General features: G+C 37.4%; 1 long non-coding RNA gene across 1 annotated transcript; it reads right to left on the bottom strand.

The window, feature by feature from the left end:
* Positions 1-386: 386 nt before the first annotated feature.
* LOC106871500 (uncharacterized) lies at positions 387-17,553 on the bottom strand. The gene is made up of 3 exons (XR_001409662.3): positions 17,380-17,553; positions 3,861-3,939; positions 387-1,472 (listed from the first exon to the last, which is right to left on the bottom strand). It is a non-coding gene; the product is annotated as an uncharacterized LOC106871500 (long non-coding RNA).
* Positions 17,554-22,260: the final 4,707 nt, after the last annotated feature.

Raw genomic sequence — 22,260 nt, 5'->3', positions numbered from 1 at the left:
TTATAGAAACTAATTTAAGATAAAGATAACCTACCACTTGTTGGGTTTACTTGAGATGCATCTGCTGCACATCTTTTTCCTCAGCATTAATCACAAGTGTACACTTTTGTACATGACTTGAATGGCACTCATAAGCCAGCCATCTGACCCTAGTTTTAGCAACCTTGTCAAAGGTCTTTTTCAGAGGTCAACAAATCCAGTTTTTTCCAGTAAAATCTTGACTTACTTTTGCATAAGTTACAATCCAAAAGACACATACAAGAGCTGTAAGTAAATACTGTGAGGAATTTTGTTTGACTCAGTTGCTTCTGCAAGTCCACTGCCAAAGTATCAATTGTCTCAACAGATCAATAGAAAGTAAAATTTAAACAAAATAAAACGGCAAATACAGAATATAATTTATTAGATTTCTTTGGCCCAAAGGTTATATAGTTCAACTGAAAATAAAGCAACTGGATTTTTATTCCAGTACATACAGGCAAAATAAATGCATAAGTAACACATATACCCACATACATACGCACATACATACACACACACACACACACATTCGCACCCATATACATTTACACATACAAATACACATGTTCATACATATTTAATCCCCTATTCTTAGCTGACCTTAGTGGGCCAGATATGTGTACAACATGTATGCATGTCTCTGATATTGTGTGAAGCTGTAGATAGATGTATGATACATATAGAATTTATAGATGAGGATAGATATTTATGTAAGTGTAACATGTTGAAATTTTGTCTTTGCTGTTGTTGTTGTGGTCCATCTCCTCTTGTGTGATTTCTCATTTTTGCCATTTCACATATGAACAACCACTGGTAAAACACAACATAAGTTTGGTCAAACAAAGCTGGCAGAGGTACACATAAAAGAAGGCAGTGAGTGTTGTTATATTCAACAAAAACACTCACCTTTGTTATCAAAAGCTACTGGCTCCTATTTAAGATTCCAATCATTTCAAACAAGCACCAAATGTTTATATTAATGCTAACTACAACACACTGATGCCATGAAATTTGAAATCCTTTTGTTTTTATGTATTTTATCCAATTAATGTTTACATACAATAACAACTCTTATTAGTGTTGTTTTTTACTGTTCTTTTTCTTTTTAATAAATATATTTAAAAAGTATCTATAACCAATGGCGAAAAAAATCTTAAGCCACAGAAATCTTTCCTTCAAGATGATAAAGGTGCCATAGCATTTATTTCTCGCTCTGACATTGGCATGGATCTTTTGAAAAACCAGGAAATGGCACTGGCCGAGGAATTCAAGTCTGATGCAGGTTGCTTATGGTCCGAGGAATCTCTTTTAAGAATAGAGATCGGCTCCGAATGGTTTGTCGAGGGCTTAGAGAATTTCTGTAGAAGTGAAGATTCCTCCATGCTGGAGGAAATCTTTCTCTCTGGTCCAGACATGGTGTACATTGGGAAATCTAGAAGTCCAGAAAATTTCTGAAATTTAATTGAAAACATAAAAATTTTCAAAAATAAAAACAAAAGCAATAGACACATATACAATCATTACATATATATATATATATATATATATATATATATATATATATATATAAAGGTGGTTAACAGTGATGGGATTTTATATATATTATACAGACACACACAATCACAGTTTCTTAAATACTATCCATGTATTAGAGTACATTTTGGTAGAGGTGGACAGGCATTCTGCAGCACCATATATTGATGTCAGTATGTTTTTTTCCTTTTGTTATTTCCTCTGGGAGATGTAGCATTTTCAGGTCAACCTTCCCTCCTTTCTCCTAAGCCTTCTTTGGTCATTCTGTTCCACAACTTTCATTAATTTGAAGTATGTAGCACCCTTATATGCAACAGTCATCCTCCATATGCCTCACTGGCCCTTTAGAGTACAGCTCCCTCTTTTGCACACTACACCTGATTCCTTTAATACCCAGATTTTCTCTTAGTTCATTTATACTCTGGTGCTCATGCACACAAACACTACACACCCATCACAGTGTTTCTTTCAAGTCTTCAGCAGTTAAGGCCCATCTTGCTACTAAGCAACTTCACAGTTCTAACAAGTGTTGTACAATCTGATCTTCATCCTGCACTTATTGATGGCAGGCATCCCAGTACTGTTTAGGATTAGTAAAGGATGTCGATACATCTATTTTTGTTTACATGTGTTTTGTTCCCTTGGATGACATTGGTGGGAGGGAGAACGGGAGATTTTCTACCCAGACAACTGCTGGTCTTCCATGAAGAAACTTTGCACAGGAAAGTGACCTAGAAAAGAACTTTCTAGGTTTCATGCCCCCCCCCCCCTCGCTTACTATAACCCCCTTACATACCTCTATATATCTCCCCCCCCCCCACTACTCCAACACTTTGCACATCACTCAGCAATGTTCTGATCTATTCTCCTTCCTGAAACACTACTATATATCTCACCTTACCCATCTCCACACTTATTTCCCTCAACTGCACCTCCACCCTTGTTCATCACACATTACATTCACCTCCAGTGACAGCCATTCGAAGGTCTCCTCTTGTTTTTGTGCCCTCGGGTGTTAAAATTAACACCCAGTGATACTTTAGCAACATTCTGGAAGTTGAACTGTTTCCATGGGCGAATGAGCCCTTTCAAGATATACCTTGGAGTGTCTGGCAGGACTTGACACCATCCCCACAGCTCCAAACAGGTACAACACTGAATTCAGAAAAACATTGTCATTCATAGGTAAGGATGTATGGCCCTCAAGAAACCCCCATCTTAACCCAGTGGATTTTTCTGTTTGGTCCATTTTGGAGATGTGGGTCTCAAGCACTCCTCATGCTTAGCTCAATGCTCTAAAGGCAAAACTGCGCCAGGAATGGGCTTCGATTCAGCAAGAACAGCTACGTGCCACATGTGAAGCATTCACACCTAGACTTAAGGCTGTGATTTGAAACAGAGGTGCTCATATCGAATAAATGTGGCAGTGTCCTGATTGTGTTTACTATTGCACTGCAACACTCAGACCCGAAATTATAACAATATTTTGCTTTGGTAAAATTAGAAAAAGTTGATTTCCTTAATTTTGGGACACTGTGTGTGTGTGTGTGTGTGTAGTTTCCATTTACCAATTTCATCCAAAAGACATTAGCCAATCTGAGGCTTATAGTAGAAAACACATGCTCATAGTTTCACACACTGGGATGGAACCCAAAATCATGCAGTTATGAAGTGAAATCTTTATCTGCATGACCATACATGTGTCTAGGATTCAAAATCAAAATTAGAAAGAAAAAAATACTAGTTTCTCAGATATATATCAACAGGTCAGTGATGAACTTTAATAGAAACACAAAACTTCTTTACAGATTACCGAACTAGAGAAAATGTATATCAAATTCTCCTATGTAATCACTATCTCCTGTTGCCACTGCACACCACCAGATTATACTAAATAGGCCATGAGCTTAGGATCAAGAAAAACTAGTATTCCATCAAAATATTTCCAAGTTAATATTACTGTTATATTATACAGCAGATAGAAGCTTCAAAGTAACAAATGATATTACGACATAATAGAAGATACCAATAACTGTTTCTTAGGCATAACAAACCAATAAGCGAGCCTGATTCTACCTGCTGGAAACAGTGGTTTATTGTCTTTGAAGGAAAAAAAAAAAAAAGACATGAAATAGTGTAATATTAGATATAATGTCATAAGAGAAAGGTCATGACAGTCATGGCTGAATTGTTTTGATTGTAGGTTCTGCTTGATCAAGGCTATTTCTCTTGTATCAGACACTACTAGCTAATGCACTCAAACCATTCACATATTCAAAAGAATGTTTAATGAAATCAATAGATACCTGGATTAGTTCACAATAAAAACGATCTTAAGGAATCAACATTGGGTGTCTGTGTTTGCAGCAGATATGTGTCTGAAATCTAAAAAAAAAAAAAAGTGAAAGAAATATTAGATAAATAACATTAAAAATAAAGCAATTTTAATGAATTAATTCCTCAATGTTCATTTTATATTTCAGTTTTCCTTTATTTCAGCAACTTTGATGGGTGCAGAAAGTAAGTTTAAGAAGTCACAGCTTTATTTGAAGGACAACAGTTATATCAGGTCATTAAGAATAAAATGTCTGATTTTAAACTGAAAGTTTATTTTACTTCATCTCAGCAAAAAGCAATGCAGTTAGTCAAAGTATGCACCTAAATTATCAACACAATTTTACCATTTTATCAGTAGCTTATGCCGACAGCGAAGAATTCTGGAGAGCAAGAGGTGATGAAATCACGAAAGGCTGTTTTTCCACCTTCAGATTTGAAGTTTTCTCCTTGCAAAATGTTGTCTAATGCCTGGAAAACATGATGGTGAATATTTTTTTGATGTGTTTTGGCACATCATCTCTATCCAACCACCATGCACTTGCTATTGTTGAAAAGAATCCATTTTTCATCACACACAACAATACGATGCAAAAATGGTTTGCTTTTATGCCATGACGGCAAAGAACAGAAAGTTTCAAGATGACGTGTCATTTGATGCTCGTTCAGTTTGTGTGGTACTCATTTGTCCAGCTTCTTTGCCTTGCTGATTTGTTTAAGATGGTCCAATACAGTTGAAAATGAAACATCAAACCTTACTGCTCACATGTCAGTTTGAGATGTATCTGCTTCCACTACAGTTTCCAGCTCATTATCCACCTTGGTCTCAAGTCTACCACGGGGCTGATTTTACCTCATTGATGTTTCGAGCTGTCTGGGATGCACTGGTTCCACGGTGGAACCATATTCATTAACAACACAAATTTTTTATCTCTCCATGGGTTCACAAAAATTGATTTACAAAAGAAAACTCACAATATAATCAGACATCAAAAAGTGATGATGTAACTCTTCAAACAACTGTCAAACTTGGTACATAAGAAAATTGGACATTTCATTCTTAATGACTTGATATATATATTTTAAATATATATACATGAAATAGTTCAAAGTAACATTAAAACTACCCAGACACTGATTTTACCAGATACAAGTTGAGCTTTAATCTAGAGACGTATAGTACTGCTGTTCTTGGTCACTTTGGATCATATCAGTTCATCATTCCACATTCAATACAATTATAACACCAAATATCTAAAACACTGATTGAAGCATTTCGTTTCAGTTAAAACAACTGGTATTGCCATTCCATACACATTCCAATTTTTGTCTTACAATTATTCAGTCAACAACAAAGCTTGAAGAGTTAGTATAGAAATATAAGATGTAACTGGTTAGCTGTAATCAGAAATTGCTATATTGTTTATCTGTGTCTAAAAGTTTTATTATTATGCAAATCATTTGAATTATTTAAAAGGGCAATCTCAATTAACAGTGAATATTCCGTGTTTGTCTTTCACTATGTCATACAGACTGTTTCATTCCTCATCACAACCAAAATAAACGGCTTCTTTTAACTCTTGGATTTTTATAAAGAGATCAAGGTACATTTTTTACATTTGACGGATATTTGTCCTCATCTTGTTTGTTGTTAACACAACGTTTCAGCTGATATACCCTCCAGCCTTCATCAGGTGTCTTGGGGAAATTTCGAACCTGGGTTCTCATTCCTAAGGTATTTTTCGATGTTATTATTATTATTATTCAGGTCATTGCCTGGAATTGAACTCGGAATCTTGGGGTTAAGAGCACGGGTTACTAACCCCAAGATTCTGAGTTCGATTCCAGTCAGTGACCTGAATAATAATAATAATAACATCGAAAAATACCTTAAGAATGAGAACCCAGGTTCAAAATTTCCCCAAGACACCTGATGAAAGCTGGAGGGTATATCAGCCAAAATGTTGTGTTAACAACAAACAAGATGAGGACAAATATCCATCAAATGTAAATAATGTACATAATTCCTCATCTCTTAAATATAGAACAGAGATTAAGGTGTTTGATATAGATGTAAGTGGTAGGGAACAGTGATGGAGCCTGAGCAGGAGTAAAGGAATTGGAAGAGGGTGAACTAAGTAGAACATATGTCAGTGGTGGTTATGCATCAACAGTGGACAAAAAACCATGAGTAGTGAACGGTAAAGCTAAGTAAGCTTGCTGTATATGATAAAGAGACAAAAAAAAAAACCAAAGACAGATTTTCTGAATGTGAAACACTAAACACAACACAGTTAGAACAGTAAGGTATTTGTTAGCATATGACTTCTATATTATTTTCAAGCTTAATAGACCTTCTCTAAGCATATCACCGATTAGCTACATTCAGTGAAATCAAGTGTCACAATTCCATTGTTAGTCCTGGCAAGAGTTCAGTAAAGGAATGAGCTACTCTACAATCTAATTAAAATTATAGACTCACATATCGCAATACCTTTTACCTTACAGTACCATCATTTCCTGCTCATTAGTCATCAATATTATTTGATCCACTACTTTATGACAACATGGGTCTTGGTACACAAATCCAGTTTATGTCAAGTGATCTCATTCCAGTGGTTATCTGTCTTAATTTTTACTCCAGCTACCATTAAAAACAACTTCTTCACTAACAGTAGGAAGACTCTACAATGCCTTTTGATGTGCAAGCAATGGCAGGTAAATCTCCTTTAAAATACACCTTACTGTGTCCCAGAAAAAAAATGTAATACCAGATACACCATATCTGAAAAACAAAGACATGATGGTCACAGAACATCCTTTAATCAAAGTTGATCTGGAGAATAAACAGCCTCATAAGCCCAAATCACAGGTTCTTGCCAAATATAACAAAGCAATGCATTTTGCCTCCCTACTACCTCACAACTTCTTTAACACATGACCAAACATGAATTCAGCTATAATGAAAATGACTATTCAATTGGTATCTGCCACTGAGCTGTATGAAATCTCATAATCTAATATATTAAGTGATCAAATTAGCAAGTAAAAGAATCCTATTAAATTAAGCCAGATCACAATTCTACAACCTTGACAACTGGAAGATAATCCAGTTGAATTAGCCAAAGTTGCACTTTATGTACTTTTAACCAGGAAGAACAAACACCAACCAGATGACAGAAACACAATTTTAGAAGAAAACTAACAGGATTGACTTCACAATTTAAACAGTAGGATTACCATGAGAGAAGAAATGAATTCAGAAATAAGCAAGGACAAGTCAACAGTTTATATTTATTGTACCTTAGCTATGCACAATTTTGTAAAATGGAAGAATATTGTGATTTGAGAGAAATTTAACCTATTTCTAGCATGTCAAGCTATCATGTAAAGCAGGCATGGGCAACCATTTTCAACTTCAGACAAGCTGCATAAAAAAAAAAAAAATAATAAATAAAAAAAATTCAAGGTAAATTTTTGATTGGCATATGCCATTCAGGAAGTCTCACAAGCTGCAGTTTACTCATGACTGATGTAGAGGCTCTTTCAATGGCTTGAAACTTAAGACGCCAGACTCAAAAGTTGTGAGTTCAAATTCTATAACTCTGAACAAGACATAATTCGGCACACATTAGTTTACAGTATCTGGCCTGAATGAAGAAAATAATTTGAATGGTCCAGCATCCTCTCCAAAAGAAAAGTTTGTCTCTAAAACAATGGTAGAAAATCAGGAGAGAAGAAATATATACACAAATTATTCATGTGGTTTGCAGAATTCTGATATTTATATAATATATATATATATATATATATACACATCAAGGCAGACTTAGTCACTGTATTAATGGATTAAGGTGCTTACGTTGGCTCTCACATTACCTTGACATTTCTGACATAGGTTATCTTAACATTTCTAGCATACACAAGCTTATATCATGACGTTTGATTTTAAGAATTAATCAGCAAGTGAAATGATGATGATGAGTAAGCTGCCTATAAAGAAGATATAAGAGGTTGTTTAAGAAATTACTTTTCCCTATTCCTCACTCACTATCTGTTCCATATTCTCCAAGGGAGTGTTGCGCACAGTGAAATCTGAACAGAACAAAGGCTAAGAAACATACTAGCTTTAAGGAAAACTCTAACATTTCACTTCTGCTTACAAATTATAATTTTAAAAATCATTCAACTACTCAATAACTTTAGTGCTATATACTAACTATTCTAATTAACTGTTATTTGTAAACAATATTGTTTCATTTACAAGTAAACATTTTATTTACAACAGTTTCACTCATTTATTAATAAACGGTACAAAAAATCTACACATATTCAGATCCCTGACATATGAAATATTCATTGATAAATAACTGACTCTTGGCTGAGTGGTTAAGAAGTTTGCTTGTCAACCACATGGTTTTGAGTTCAGTCCCACTGCATGACACCTTTGGCGAGAGTCCCCTACTACAGACTCAAGTCAACAAAAGCTTTTTCAGTGGATTTGGTAGAATGAAACTGAAAGAAGCCACTGTGCGTCTGCCATGAGTGGTTTTCACCACCAGAGGGACCAGTCTCTGCAGCAGAAGTATTAAGACTGGTCCCTCTGGTGGTGAAAAGCATTGTGACAAGGTCATGTACAAGTGCCCATGCAGTGCCACATAAAAGCACCCAGCACACTCTGAAGTGGCTAGCATTAGGAAGTACATCTAGCCAGAGAAACCACAACAAATCAGACTGGAGTCTGGTGCAGCTTGCCAGGTCTGGTCAAACCATTCAACCCATGCCAGCATGGACAATGGATGTTAAATGATGATGATGATATATATAAATATATGAATGTGTGTGTGTGTCTTCTTGCCTTGACACCACATGATAGCTGTAAACAAGTGTCTGTCACAAGCGCAGTATCATTCATTTCTAATATTCTGTGAAAACATGTCCGGCTATGGGGAAATATTAACTTGCTTGGAAACGGGTGCAGGCTGACAAAAAGAAATATATCCAATCATTGAAAATCTGCTTCGTATGTGAGGGGTGTAACTGCCCCGTGCTTATTGATCCCCACAAGAACCACAGGCAAAGTTAATTGAATTTAGAGGGACACGGCAAAAGTGCAAACACTTCTGTCAAGGACCAAACTGACACTGTACTGTTTCTATCAAGGACTATGCCAAGAATAATAGTAAGGATGTCTAAGATAAATACAAGGCCACCAGCAACAATAGGAAACTTTAAACAGCTGGAAGCACTCCCTAGATGCAATGTCAAGGCCAGAGTGATATGTTGTTAATGGCAGAGATGTGTAGAACATTGGTTTACTGCTCACCCAATCTATGACAGCATAAAACAAAAGTTAAATTATTATGTATGTGTGTCTTTTACTTGTTTCAGTCGTTAGACTACAGCCATGCTAAGGCACCACCTTAGCAAATTTTAGTTAAATGAATATATATATATATATATATATATATATATATATATATATATATGCACGAGCTAACAGAGCATCTACATAACCATTTAACCTACCAGAAACAGGAGTCAAATCTCCCTCAATCTCTCTCTTCTATCTAAAAAAAAAGAAAGTAAAAGATACGTTAGATATTGTACTTCTAGGTATTCCTAAAAAGATAACATGGTCATAAGTCCTGCTCAATAAGATTTCACCTAGGAGTTGAACTTATTTATATGACACATGGTGAAGTGATTGGTGAGGAGAAGGGCATCAAGCTGTAAAAATGTCAAGAAAGAAAAAAAAAGATATTGAATGAGTGAAGATACATTAGTCTTGACACCCAACACTATCAACTTCTCTAATGCTGGTGGTATAATAAATGCACCCAGCAGTAAAAATGATGCCATACATAAGAGTGTTGACCAAGTTTTCTGTTGTGTGAGCCATACAATGAAGGGCTGTAATATATAGAGATGCAGTGAGACTAATCCAATTTATGCTTCATGGTAAAAATGAAAGGATATAAATGATATATATATATATATATATATGACCTGTGCTGTTGTTATAGTACCACTAAAGATACTGTCTTCATGCAGTGTTCAAGCCAATTTGTTAAAAGACATACTTTTCTTTAGCCCTTTAGCATTTAAACTGTTCATATCCAGCCCAAATAGTCTGCTTGTTTTATGTTCAAACTAGTCATATCCAGCATCTCATACCTACCATGCAATGTCATTCTAAAAATAAACAATCTTCAAAATCTCTAAGCTTGTAACATAATACATGATTAATTTTAAAAAATATGAATTAACAAAAAATTCATGGCCACAGTCTAATGATTGAAACAAATAAAAGACAAAAGATAAATAAGCATTACATTTGACAGTAATTTGAATGCTAAGGGGTTAATAAGTTCCTACATGTAACAGTAGCTGAACTAAGCAATGAAAAACAAACACTTGCCAATTTACAGTGCTACTGCTGCTTACAGCAAGAGAAAACCAAAGTGAAATGAAATTAATGTGATGTCTATTTATTGCTGGGTATATTAAGCAGTTTGAGAATTAAGTAACCTAACTATACACACACTGCAGTACTGTTGACAGTATACCAGACTCTCACCTCTATTATCTACAAAAAAAAAAATGTTTTAGACCCTGCCTCCCACTCTGTCTCCTTTAATGAGAAGGCAAAATAGAGTTTGCATTAATGTAATTCTTTTTTCACCAAGGTGCTAAACAAGTTTAAAAAGTTTAAGACCATCCAATTTAAGTAAACAGCAATTTGCCCACCTACTTTTCATTCCTCACCACCACCTAATGAGAACCAATGAACTAGGCCATGTATGAGTGAAAGAAAGGAGAGAGGCAGACAGAATTAGAGAGATAGATGACTTTAAAAAATTAAAAAGTGTAAAGAATTCTTTGCTGGTTACTATTTCAACTTAAGTGTGCCAACGTCATCAATGTGTGAACAGAATTCTAAGTTACAGCAAAATACTATGAAGTTTAATTACAAGGTTTTAGAATAAGAACTGAAGAGCTAAATAAAATTTTTCATGAATAACACTGTTGCTTAGACAAAGTGAAGAGGGAACTCACAAGAGAATCTTGTATGTAGAAAGAGAAAAAGTCACAATAATATGAATTTTAGTCCTTAGCATAGTTTTTTTTTTATTGACCTCATAAGATGTGATGTCCAGTGATGTGTCCTAAGTACTAGAGATAGTCCACAAAGCTAAACTTTTCATTAGAGAATATTCCTACAAAATGGTTGGCATTAGGAAAGGCACACAGTCATAGAATACCAAAGCAGACATTGAAGCATGAAGTCTTCTAACCTGTTGAGCTGTCTAACCACACGCAATTTTGAATTTATGATTTACACCTGCATTCCTCTATATTCCAACCTCAACAACGTTGGGATAATCAATAGTCATCAAACAGTTTTCACTGTATAGTCGTGAAACTACTGATGAGGAGGAATGTCTGAATTCTCCATATAACTACGCATTAAAACAACTTCTACAAAACGAAACAAAATATATTAAAAATAAAAGACCAGCTGGGCATATGACGAGTAGAGCTTCTTACTGCAGAATGCTTCAACCACCACAGGGTTCATATCTAACAATAAATGTACACAAACAGCAACTGTTGGGCTTTGAGTTCACCTCGCTTGCTTCTGCTGTGGCCCACATCAGAATCTATGGACGTATAGAGATAGAACAAGGGAAAGAGAGTAATATATGTAGAGTGTCACACTATACCTTCCATATGAAGTAATCACTGCAAGTTAGAGTGCGCAGTATGGTCCTCAACTAGACTGAGATACAGGCATGGCTGAGGAGATGCAATCGGCACTTCATAGATTCTCGTCACTCACTTTCGTTAACAACGTGCTTATCTTGAGTTAATTTCTCTGTCCCTCAGTTAGCTTTATCACATGGTGAGTATATAGATGGGTTTGTTATGTAGGAAAACAAGTTCATACATCTTAAAAGAAATTCTTAAACAATCCACGTCAGAACTAAAGAGAAAATCGTGTAACAGTGGGCACAATACTATAGGATACTTCGCAGTTGTTTAGCAGAGACCAAAGGAACATATGATGAAAGACATTCCATCACCCCGCTCACCAGCAATAGTGTACTTCCACTGCCTCCCTGTAACGTCACTCAGTGTCTTTTTTTAAGGATATAGTTTGAATGAGAGGTGGACATTGGAATTAGACACTGAGGGAAAATGGCTGTAACTTTTTTATTTTTTAATTTTGGCGATTTTCGTTTTCGATAATGTGTTCTATATGTCACGGTCATGCGATTCCCCCTAAAAAAAATTTTTGACCCCCCTCCCCACCCCACACTTGATATGCTAGAAATAACAGCTAAACACGGACAATCCAAATCTTGCATTGGTCCAGATGGACTATATGTAATCTGAACCTTTCCCCCCCTTTTTATTATTTTTTTTTTTACGGAATCCCACGTTTTAGGCTATGGAGATTCCGATTCTGAAAAAAAATTGTTTGAAAAATTTCAATTCCCCCCCCCCCTCACCAAGCAGGCTATTTACATGCTAGAAATAACAGTCAAATCTGGTTAGGGTTAGGTTTACCCTAACCCCGTTTGCCAAAGCGCATTTTTTCCTTCATATTTATTTACATATAGTCCATCTGGACCAATGCAAGATTTGGATTGTCCGCGTTTAGCTGTTATTTCTAACATATCAAGTTTCGTGGTGGGGACTCCACATATGATCCTTTTTCTGTTTCAATATAAATGTAAGCCGTTCATTTTCACATCTAAGTTGCGAGAAGGCTATTCGTACGACCTGAACATGTAGAACACAATGTTAAAAATGAAAATCGCCAAACCCCCCACCCCCCACCCCGTGTGTGGTCCAAAATTTTTTTAGGGGGGAATCGCATGACCGTGACATATAGAACACATTATCGAAAACGAAAATCGTCAAAATCAAAAAATAAAAAAGTTACGGCCATTTTCCCTCAGTGTCTATTTCTAGCAGCCCATCCATACATACAGATGTAATATACATTGAATATTCTGCTTATGAGTTTTACGTATTATATGTTTTATGATGCTTGAAGAGAGGGGTGTACAAATTTCAGTCATAGATAACTTAACGAACGATAAATTGTTTTATACAACTGTATATTTTGCGAAGTTTCGGCGAGGCACACCATATAACAGTCCGTATCTTAATTGTTAATCTCATATGGCGGAGGTAAAGGTCATTGACCGCACTCCCTTTCGGGTCGATTTCGTCAACTAAAAGGCGGTGCTCCATCATGGCCACAGTAAAAATGATGGCGGGTGTACAGGACATGGACCGCACCTCTTTCGGTTTTTTTTTGGGGGGGGGGGGGTCTACAGAAACCCACTTTTTCGACTGCGAAAATTCCGAATCTGTAAAAACAATTCGGCATTTCAAAATTTTGACTGCAGCCATGCTGGAGCACCACCTTTAGCCGAACACATTGACCTCAGTACTTATTCTTTGTAAGCTTAGTACTTACGACAAGCTTCTTTCAGTTTCCGTCTACCAAATCCATTGACAAGGCTTTGGTGGGCCAGAGTCTATAGTAGAAAACACTTGCCCAAAGTACCACGCAGTGGAACTGAACCCGGAACCATGTGGTTGGGAAGCAAGCTTCTTACCACACAGCCACGCCTGCGCCTATAAAATTTTTGACAATTCATTTTTAAATTTCAAAATAATGGTAGAAATCGAAAACGGAAAAGTTACGCACAATTTTGCGCTGCATGAGAAAAAATAGCAGCTATGGTTTTGTGTTGGTGGGAATGTGTGTGAAATTACTTCAAAAAAAGTTACAGTCAGTTATATAGAGGAACTCTCTTTTATTGTTTAACCTAAAATCACTTGCAGAAACAACCCGATAACGGATGGAGGACTCGAAAACGTACAATTTCGTGCAACAGCGTGGCGTAAAAAAAAAAAAAAAATTCACAGCCAGTTATGTACTTCGATTAGGAAATCCGCCTTTTTTTCCTCCCTCTCTCTCTCTCTCCTATTGTTTGACCCAAAATTACCTGCTGAGGCAAGCCGATGACAGAGGCCTTATTTAACCATTCAACAAGTTTATAACAGCTACCAAAGCCAGGCCTTAATAAATAAGGATATACTGAACAGTAATAAACTCTGACATGGAAAGAGACGAAATGCCCACAGCTAGAATGCTTTTGATCCTTGTTCTGCCAGATATGAGCTAACTTGGGGTTAAAGCAACAAGAAAACATTCGTCTGATACTTTTCATTTCATCTCGAGATGAATAATGCTTTCAGTAATTTTCTAAGCTAGGCTTTCATTTCACGAAGTTCCATATTCGTGGATGTATTATAGTCTCAAACTACTTTTGAACTAAGAGACTTTATTTTTAAATCAAAAATAATAAAAGCTACCACGGCCCTAATAGTTGGTGGTGGTTATTTAGATACATGTCAGGTCTCACCGAGCAGAACCTATTATCGAACAACATGCCAACCGGGACTATCACATATTTTATTCAGAAACTGTATTCAATATCCTACTGCATTATTCAATTGTGCTTTCTCTTCATGAGAACGTTGACCGGACTTAGGCTGATATTTCTACAAGTCGAGCAGCTAACATTGAAAGGAGACTGAAACGCCGTAAACCAGGGGTTTTCAAACTTTTTGACTTGCGGACCCCTTTATATTTCAGGCTTTACCCTTATAAACGCTTATGAAATTTATACATAAATATTTGCTTAAAATATTATATTTTTACATTTATTTATTTAACAGTATTTAACAAATAGGTTTATTGTCAATTAAAAGATTTCGATTAAAAAAACATATAAAATCAAATTGCCCATAAAAAGTATTTGCTGTCCACAGCCACCCCCCACCCTGTCTTGTCCTTGCGGACCACAGTTTGAAAACCCCTGCCGTAAACAACCCCCCAAAAAAAAAAAAGAATGAAGTTAATTAGATGTTTTTTCTTTTTTTATGGATTAGTGAAATGGGGAAAGGGTAACATTTTACAGGACCTTAAAGTACTGCTAAAGAGTGACGATATCAGACTCCAGTTTGTTATTAACCACTGCCACTTCGATCCCTGTAAAATAACCTAGCTTGAAGTCGATAGTTGGAGGTGGGCCTGTTAAGCAACCTCTACGAGATCAGACTCCACTGTATCTGGTGGGAAGCTTTTGATGGAGAACAAATTGTAGATGTGTAATCACACCGGGCCTGATGATTACTACGAAATGAACTTTGCCAATAACATACCAAGGCCAAATGGATTATGCCTATTTTGTCAAACAAACAAGGCGGATTATGTTTGTTAAGCCATACAAAAAGTAAAAGAAAATAGCAAACAGTTGTTTTGTGGAGACATAAATAAAGGATAACAAAACGATCTGACTGTGTGGTTATTATTCACCGTTTAACAATGAGTTTCCTTATTTATGTGTCGTCACAATCATCTCTGGTAATCGGTTAAGAGAATCACAGCACTATGACGAAACATTGTGATAATCACACGTAAATAACGAAACAAAAGGCATAACGATTAACTTTTTTGATACTGGCACATGACTACGAATTTGGTGGAGGGATGGGGTCATAGATAGTTTATTGATTTCAATAATAATTCTTGTTTCGAATTTAGAACAAGGCCAGCAAAAGGCTGGCGGTTAGTAGTCGATTAAATCGACCTCAGTACATGAGTGGTACTTTACTCTTTATTTTATCGATTTCGAAAAGCTGGAAGGCAAAACTGATCTCAACGGGATTTGAACTTAGGACGTCAATAGTCAAAACAAATACCGTGAGGCAGTTTCTCCGACGCTTCATCGATCTGACCAATCTATTACCCTCTCGTTATTTTTAATTTCAGGGATAAGGCTGACAATTTGAGAGGAAGGGGATCAGTCGATTATATCGCCCTCTATACATTACTGGTGCTTTGACTCCGGGAGAACGAAAGTTCACCTTGGTGAGATTTGAACCCAGAATATAAAGTGCCGAGAGGCATTTTTCATCGACGCTCCATGAGAATAAATGAAAGTCTAGCTATGTCTGTCTTAGCCAGGATTTTGTCCGTAATCGTTGTTTACTTCAGCGATAGCATCTGTGATTTATTTTAGTGTCAGCATTATCACTGAATACCAAGAAACCCTTGTAAAACCGATCTGATGATGCAATGTAAAACAGGTGGCGAGTGAGATGCCAACCAATCGAATTATACGTTTTATATAGTTAAAGGCGAGTCCATGGGATATAAGTTCCTCAACAAATTAATTACATTATGAATTCAGCCAACACTGATTTTTTTTATTAAAAAGTTTATCACTAACAGAAAATATTTCACGTCATTAAGATTTATGAGACAGAATGTGTCCTCATAGTGGTGACGTTTTAACACGCTCCTTGAACAATACCCAGCACTTAATCAGCTATAAGCTTATATATATATAGGTACTATATGAATAGTACCATATATTCTTGAATAGTACCATATATATATATATATATATATATATATATATATATATACATGGGCGCACACACACACTAGAGACAGGGTAATTTAGAAGAGTATATTAATTAGCCCCATTATGCTTCATGTTTGATGAGTAGGGAAATCTGTCGAGTAATAGAGAAAAGTGCCAAAGGTTTGTACAGCGCTGAATTTCCAGTCACTTTCAGCTATATGAGATAAATAAATACAATAATGTGAGCCTACTTGTGATTATAAAATGGTGTTTCTACCCTCTTAAAATAGTAAAAAAAGAACATCACATTCATAATTACATTTGGAATGCTTTTTTTAATCTTAAAATCTACTCAATCAGGAAGATAAGGGCCAAGAAAACAACCAGATTGTCACCTTATGCCAGTATTTTTCACAAAAAAAAAAAATCCTGGAGTTTCGAAAAAAATTTCTTAAATACAATTCTGTAAATAAAAAATGGCATTCACCATTCCAAAGTAATGAAACTTTTCACCCTTTTTTATGAATATATCTCACGCTATGTCTCATGTCTCATTAAAATTAGAGTGGCGAGGGGTTGTCCATATAATATGGGTTCTTAAATTTAGGGGAAAATCATATAGGAATTCACGATAAAATAAGTTTGGAGACCGCTGTCATCACGCTCATACATCTGTGTGACAGAAAGTGAACAGTGAACAATAGTATTTACGGCAAAGGGATTAAATAGAAACATAAGCAATAAATAAAATTCACAAAGCTTTTACTTAGTGCATGTAATATATATATATATAATTTCACATAAATAGATTGATAGCGAGATAGAATTATGGTAAAATCAGGTAAAAATCATGATAAACCAGGATGGATGGGTGTTTGCAATAACGACATTACGCAAAAATTTATAAAGGGAATTTTTTAGACAAAGCCTAAAAACAGACATTTAAACGAAAAAAAACTATATAAATTAGGTTATTAAAGAATATTAAATATATGAAAGCAATTAAGCATGGATATATATATATATTTACCAATTCCATTTTTGTAGCAAATACATCCAAGAAAGAACTTTTTAAGAAATAAAATGAGGTTTGAAGACAACCGATAAAAGCGGAAGTGCTTAATTTCACGAACATTTACGAACATTCACGAAGTTCACAGAGTTGTAGTCGATGAGAGCCGGTCTTAAATTACGGAATTTTCAAAGTGTTTATTTCTTTTCTTATTTATTTATTTATTTATTCAAAATCTCTTGCAGTAGAAGAATGTAATAGCTATAGTTTATTTGTTAACACAGCCAGGTACACACACACACATATACATTTTATATATTTACATTCTTTTATTGTTCTTTTCAGTCAGCAAAAAGTTACAAAAGTGATTGAAGGGCTCTATCTATCTATCTGTGGAGGTGCAATGGCCCAGTGGTTAGGGCAGCGGACTCGCGGTCGTAGGATCGCGGTTTCGATTCCCAGACCGGGCGTTGTGAGTGTTTATTGAGCGAAAACACCTAAAGCTCCATGAGGCTCCGACAGGGGATGGTGGCGAACCCTGCTGTACTCTTTCACCGCAAGTTTCTCTCACTCTTGCTTCCTGTTTCTGTTGTGCCTGTAATTCAAAGGGCCAGCCTTGTCACACTGTGTCACGCTGAATCTCCTCGAGAACTACGTTAAGGGTACACGTGTCTGTGGAATGCTCAGCCACTGCACAGTAATTTCACGAGCAGGCTGTTCCGTTGATTGGATCAACTGGAACCCTCGTCGTCGTAAGCGACGGAGTGCCAACCACTATCTATCTATCTATCTATCTATCTATCTGTTATATGATATATATAATTTAATGTACATAATAAAAAGATATGAGCTACTTGTAGTTTCTTGCATTAGGGATGCAGGTCTAGGCAGGTTGTATCCTCATACTGTGAACATCAAATGGTAATTATTTCTCACTGAATGGAGTACGTTTTTTGTTGATCTTACCTTAGCAGAACAGTAAGCTATATATATACGGCGTTAGGAAGGGCATCTAGCCTTAGAAACTATGCCAAAACAGACATGGAGCCTGAATAACCCTTCAGCTAGTCATCTTCCGTCAAACCGTCCAACTCATGCCAGCACGAAAAAGAGACGTTAAATGATGATATAAGGTCCATGTTTTCCATGCTAGCAAGATTTATTGAGGTAGATCTTCTATGGTCTGATGCTCTTCCTGTTGCCAACCCTTAACTGTATCCAAGGAAGATAATATTTTCGCATGAACAGACATGTTTTTGCAGAACATTGGAAATGAATAATACTGCGTGTATGTCAATGTCACTCATTTACGATTAATTATCCCGAAAGGGTAACCCAAGGTTAAAGCGCTTGGCTTTACATGTCTTGCCTGTGAACTGGCCATAACTATCTTTATCCACAGATATATATATATGTGTGTATGTGTATATATACATACATACATATCGTCATCGTCGTCGTCGTCGTCGTCGTTTAACGTCCGCTTTCCATGCTAGCATAGGTTGGATGATTTGACTGAGGACTGGTGAAACCAGATGGCTACACCAGGCTCCAATCTGATTTGGCAGAGTTTCTACAGCTGGATGCCCTTCCTAACGCCAACCACTCAGAGAGTGTAGTGGGTGCTTTTACGTGTCACCCTCACGAAGGTCAGTCAGGCGGTACTGGCAACGGCCACGCTCAAAATGGTGCATTTCATGTGCCACCCGCACAAAAAAAAAAAAAAAAATGTATATGTATATATATATATATATACTAAAAGCATCCTGTGTAGGCTTGTAACCCATTCTACCCCATCAAGTATTCCTCCACATCTCCCTCTCTGCCATTCCTCAATTATTCCCTTATCTTATTATCTATCTTCCTTCCTGAGCCACTTCTATTTCTCTCTCTGTACCTCCTCTCTATATTGATATTTCCCTCCATTCTTGCTCATCACTCATTACATTCCCCTCTGCCGCTATCTCTCTCTTCACACACTTTTGAAATATACACCCTCTCCTCCTCTTCTTTTATGCTCACCTTCTTGCATCTTGAGAGTTTGCTCTGGCACCACATCACTACCATCTGTAACTTCTCCTCAGCTACTCCTGCTCATCCTTGTAGAATGTTTGACTGTCATGTATTTCCTCTATGGCAAGACATTTGTGCTTATCCTGCTATCACCCCTTCGAATAAAGCTACCCCACCTCCTTAATATTCCCCAACCCTCCAGATTGTTTTTTTTTTTTTCCTTTTCTATTCTTTTTCTGTCTTGCAAATTACTTGGCAATCTAACTCATGCTGATGGTATGAAAATCATGCCCAGTATACATTGTAAGATGGTTAGAATGCAGAAGAATATCTGGTCATGGAAGACATGCCGAAGCTAACAATGGAACTCTGTACAGCCCTGCAACTCACCAGATCCTGTTGAACTGTTCAACCCATATCAGCATGGAAAACAGACATTATGATGGGTTTCTTTCAGTTTCCATCTACTAAATCTATATATAAGGCTTTGGTTGGCATGGAAATATAGCAGAAGACACTTGTTCAAGTAGAGGACACTTGTTCACTTGTTCCACAGTAAGAATGAACTCAAAACCATATGGTTAGGAAACAAATTTCTTCGCCACATATACACCTTTTGTCTTTTCTTTTACTTGTTTCAGTCATTAGACTGTGGCCATGCTGGGGCACCACCTTGAATAAGTGACTTACAGTATTTATTGTTTTAAAACCGGGTATATTTTTTATCAGTCTCTTTTGTACATATTGTGTGTGTGTGTGCATGCGTGCGTGCGTGCATGCGTGCGCGTGTGCATGCATGCATGTGTGTGCATTGTCTTCAACCTCAGACTCAGCTCCAGGGGGCCTGGGAAGCCAGGAGGCTGCACCAGGCTCCAATCTGATCTGGCAGTGTTTCTACAGCTGGATACCCTTCCTAATGCCAATCACTCCAAGACACAGGGGTCAGAGGAGGCTGGCATCGACCACGTTTGGATGGTGCTTTTATGTGCTGCCGGCATGGGAGACAGAGGGGGCTGGCATTGACCACAATTTGGTTGGTGCTTTTACATGCCACCAGCACAAGAGCCAGTCAAAGCAGTGCTGACATCAGCCATGTTCGGATGGTGCTTTTTACGTGCCACCAGCACAGGAGCCAGTTGGGCTGAGGGGGCTGGCATCGACCATGTTTGGATGGTGCTTTTTATGTGCCACTGGCATGGGGAGCCAGACAGGCGACGCTGGTATCATCCACAACTACAATTTCCATTTTGATTGTGGTTTGATTTGATTTTGATGTTGTTGTACTTGACTCAATAGGTCAACTCATGCACGGCATGTTGCCCTACGTTCCAAAGGTACTTTTTGAGTGGACTGGTTATGTCTTCCTGGGCCTCCCTCTACCACGGGTTCCTTCCACTGTTTGGGAGTGGCACTTCTTCACACAGCTCTCCTCATCCATCTGTAGTACATGACCTTACCAGTGCAGACGTCTCTCTTGCATGCCACATCTGATTCTTCTTATATCCAGCATTTCTCTCAGGGTGCTTACACTCTGTCATGTGTGCACGCTGACATTACACATCCAGCAGATCATGCTAGCTTCATTTCTTTCGAGCCTACACATGTCGTCAGCAGTCACAGCCCATGTTTCACTGCTATAAAGCATGGCAGTTTGCACACATGCATCATACAATCTACCTTTCACTCTGAGAGGCCCCTTGTTATCAGTAGGGCTAGAAGCTTTCTGAACTTCGCCTAGGCTATTCTTATTCTACTGTTAACACTCTCTTAGCACTACAGATTTGGTCATCTAGGTAGCAGACGCTATCAACTTCTTCTAGTTTCTCCCCCTGGCAAGTGATGGAATCTGTTTTCTGAGCATCTGTGGTGTTTATTGCCCCTGTGCATCTGCCACACACGAAAGCTATCTTTCCAGTTAATCTTCTTTTGATGTCGCTGCACCTCTTATGTGTCCATAGCTTACACTGGGTACATCTTATGGAGTTTCTACCTACACCTTTTCTACAGATCGAGCAGGACCATCTACCTGAAGGGGTGTGTGATATGTTCACCTTCCTACTTACTAGGACTTTGGTTTTTGCGACATTGACGCTAAGGCCCTTCGATTCTAAACCTTGCTTCCACACTTGCAATTTCTTCTCTATTTCTGATAGTGACTCTGCTATGAGGGCCAGGCTATTAGCATAGAGGAGCTCCCAGGGGCAACCTGTCTTGAATTCTTCTGTTATTGCCTGGAGGACTATGATGAATAAGAGGGGGCTGAGGGCTGATCCTTGGTGGACCCCTACTTCTACCCTGAATTCTTCACTATACTCATTGCCAACCATAACCTTACTAGCAGCATCTCTGTATAGGGCCTGTACAGCCATTATTAACCATTCGTCAATCCCTAGTTTCTGCATCGCCCACCAGATAAAGGAATGGGGGACCCTGTCAAAGGCTTTCTCCAAGTCAACAAAAGCCAAGTATAGGGGTTTATCTTTGGCTAGGTATTTCTCCTGCAGTTGCCATACCAGGAATATAGCATCTACCCAGGACAAAACTGAACTGCATCTCATCTAAGCATAGGCCATTATCCATGCCACCAGATATTTTAAGCATCTCAACAGGGGTTTTTGATGGGTCAGGGGCCTTTCCTGGCTTCATACCCTTAATTTCTTTATCTATTCGGATAACTGGTCCCTCTACTGTGTCAACATTTGGCAGGCTCTCCTCCTCCCATTTATTCTCCACGTTCAGCAGTCTTTCATAATGGCTTCTCCAAGCTTCTTTCTTTTCAGAAACATTAAAAGCAAGTACACTATCATCCATGCGGACACATTTCTCTCCTGTGACATCACAATTTTCTTTCATACATTGTCTTGCAATCTGAAATACTTCAGTTGT

This window comes from Octopus bimaculoides, chromosome 2 (assembly GCF_046866305.1).
Source record: "Octopus bimaculoides isolate indiv1 chromosome 2, ASM4686630v1, whole genome shotgun sequence".
Taxonomy (NCBI): domain Eukaryota; kingdom Metazoa; phylum Mollusca; class Cephalopoda; order Octopoda; family Octopodidae; genus Octopus; species Octopus bimaculoides.
Note: the sequence above shows the minus strand (reverse complement) of the source record. Positions and strands in the feature narration are given on the sequence as shown.